The sequence below is a fragment of the Meleagris gallopavo genome, chromosome 17 (genome assembly GCF_000146605.3).
Source record: "Meleagris gallopavo isolate NT-WF06-2002-E0010 breed Aviagen turkey brand Nicholas breeding stock chromosome 17, Turkey_5.1, whole genome shotgun sequence".
Classification (NCBI taxonomy): Eukaryota; Metazoa; Chordata; class Aves; order Galliformes; family Phasianidae; genus Meleagris; species Meleagris gallopavo.
In genome coordinates this window covers 6,174,122-6,177,050 of record NC_015027.2, presented here as the reverse complement: position 1 = coordinate 6,177,050, position 2,929 = coordinate 6,174,122, and the positions used below count along the sequence as shown (strand labels likewise).

General features: G+C 59.3%; 1 protein-coding gene across 1 annotated transcript in view; it reads right to left on the bottom strand.

Moving 5' to 3' along the window:
* The window catches only part of SH2B3 (SH2B adaptor protein 3), a 15,728-nt gene extending 14,850 nt beyond the window's left edge, over window positions 1–878 (bottom strand). The window contains exon 1 of the mRNA XM_010720178.3: window positions 627–878. The gene's annotated coding sequence lies outside the window, so the exon portion shown is untranslated. The remainder of the gene's footprint in view (window positions 1–626) is intronic.
* Window positions 879–2,929: the final 2,051 nt, after the last annotated feature.

Below are 2,929 nucleotides of genomic sequence, written 5' to 3'. Positions count from 1 at the left end.
GGGCCCCGCCGCCCCGCCGCGGCCGTTCCGCCGGTGCGCAGCGCTCCGCGCCCCTCCCGGCATCTGATGGCGCAAACCGCGCGCGTTGGGTGTTTAGGATTCGGGGCGGTTGTATAGGGGCGAATGGGGTTCCGCAACGCGGGGCCGTTCGGGGGATCTCAGGAATGGGAGCTCTGCGGCGGTGGGTGGGACGCCGTCACGGAGCCCGTTTCCCAGCGGTTCCCTCTGCCTTTCGGCCAAGGAAGTCGGCAAACGGCAAAGCGAGGCACGCAGGGCTGCAGCCGTCCCCACCGCGGGAACAAATGGCCCTCGGGTCCCTCACCCCAAGGGCTTCAATGGGTGCACACAGTTGCCAAGCTTGGCCATCCCAGTGCCATCCTACTGCTGCCCTGGCGCCATCCCAGTGGCATCCTGGTGCCGTGCCAGCACAACCCCGGTGCCACCCTGTCCCACAGGAGAAGGGACACCTTGGCAGATCCGTGTTCCTGCAGGCCGTGGGATCTGCAAAGATAACAAACTTCCACTGCACCTTTTTTCCAGGAGGGGGACTGCTCTGTGGTTTGTGCCATCCGCCTGTCCCATTGCCACCCACCTGCGTCACCGGCTGATGCAGGACAAGGTCTTACCTCGAGAGCTGCTCTGCAGTTCCCCCCAGCATAATGGCACTCCTGGCTCTGAGCACAGCCCCGGGCTGCCCTCCTTCCTGGGCAGCCGTCCCAGCTGTGCTTTTCCTGGTGACCTTCAGCTATTTCACCAGCACCCTCTGCACGTTCTCAGCTCCTGCAGCCTGAGATTTCTCTTTTGTTTTGCTTCCTGTACGGATTTTTTTGTACTCCCTGACTACCGATTCAGTGCACCGACTTCTGCTTTTTCTGTTTGTTTGCTCACCCGCACCCGTGGCCGCTTCCCTTCTGCTGTGTGCTGGGCTCAGCCCTTAACTCTTGCAGTTTTCCCCCCTGGTAAAAGGCTGCAGCAGCCTTTCCTTTCTCTTTAACTCATTCACATTCTGGATGTGCCCGGTGCTTTGGGAATGGCACAGCTGCATCTCCCAGGGCTGGGGCACACGGTGACCTCTGCAGGGTGAGATGAGGTCCTCACACTGCACACATTTGGGGAATTAGTGTGTGACGGGTGGGGAGGTCATAAAATTTCAGGTTGGCTTTTCCCTATTCCTTCAGAGGGCAGAGTGGATGGTGGAAAGGTGGCGGTGCTGATCATGGTGATGGTGGTCGTGGTGTCATGGTTGTGATGGTAGTGATGGGGATGGAGAAGGTGGTGAGGGTGATGGGGGTGATGGCAGAGAGAGATAACGGCGATGGGAGCAATGGTGATGGGGTGAGAGGTGGTAGTGAGGGTGATGGTGATGCCAATGATGGTAGAGCTGCCCTGCAGCCCCTTCGAGTGCTGCCTGCTGTAGCCCCATTGCAGCCCCATAGCAGCCCCACAGGCGGACTCCCGGCGCCCCCTCCCGGCAGCCCCGCACAGCGCCGGCCCCCCCGGTCCCCCGGCGCACCCCCTTCTCCCCGCAGTGACTCAGAGCTCCCGGCTCAGCGCGCTCCTTGCGGCCGTCACCAACCACGGGAGCAGGGATCGAGGCGGTGTCCCAAAGGGCTCCCAGCAGCCCCTCTTCCCCTTTCAGCCCCTTTTCCTCTGCGTTTTCCCAACTTGCAGCTCGCTCCGCATTTCCCAGCTCGCCCAGTGGGATCTGGATGGGGAAACTGAGGCACGGGATCCGATTCCTTTGCTGTGAGGACTCCGCAAGGACAACGGGGCAATGTCACGGGGCTGCCCAGAAGAGGAAGTGTCGGAGCGTGCGGCAAAACGCGGCTGTCCCGAGGGAGACCCAACAGGAAGCAAAACTCACGGGGAATTTCGCCGTTGGGTTTTGAGGAATTGGAACGATTCTCCAAAAGAGGGGAGGAACAACTCCACGATTCCTGCTAACGAGGCTGCAGGGAGCAGTCGGGGCTCCCCACAACTCCCCTCCATTCTAATAAAGCTCTGCCTTCTCTCCGTGGCTCTCCCTCCTCCAGATGTGGCTGTGCCAATGGGCACTGTGTGGCCGGGCCAGGCTGTAAGAACTGCAGGGCCGTGGGCAGAGCCCCTGTGAAAGGGGGAAGATAAAACCTGGGTGGTTTTAGTGCTGCTTCAATCCCTTTTTGTAGACCGAAAGAGAAAGTCCACAGGTGACAGAGGAACTCTTTGGTGAACTGAAAACCTTTGCCCCTGCAGCAGTGGGATTTTTTGGCTCTCTGCAAACAAAACCCAAAAGTGCTTCTACAAAATGTGCACATTGCTGAGCAGGGGAACAAAGAACCTGGAGGAAATGGAGAGCAAGTGAAAAATGCACTGTTGTACAGCTGTGGTGATCGCTGAGCTCTTGCCTTTCTCACCCACCCATGCATCCATAAGAATCATAGAATCATAGAACAGTTTGAGTTGGAAAGAACCCCCAAAGGCCGTCTGTTCCCACTGGCTGCAGTGCACAGGGCACCCACAGCTCCAGCAGTGCTCACAGCCCTGTCCCCTGAGCGTGGCTGTGTGCAGGGATGGGGCACCACCACCTCTCTGGGCACCCTGTGCCAGAGCAGAGCAGAGGGACAAGAGCACCTCCCCCACACTGCTGCCCACACTGCTTTGGTTGCAGCCCAGGATATAGTTGGCTTCAGGGCTGCGAGGGCACGCTGCTGGTTCACATCCAGCTGCCATCCACCTGTACCCACAAGTTTGTTTGGGCACAGCTGTGCTCAATCCCTTCATCCCCTAGTTTGTACTGATCGCAGGGGTTGCCACGATCCATGTGCAGCCCTCGCGCTTGGATTTGTTTCAACTTGATGGGGTTCACCTGGGTCGCTGCTCAGCCTATCTAGGGCTCTCCGTACTCATCCATCCATCCTGCTGGGACCCCCAGGTCGGGCCGGATTCTGCG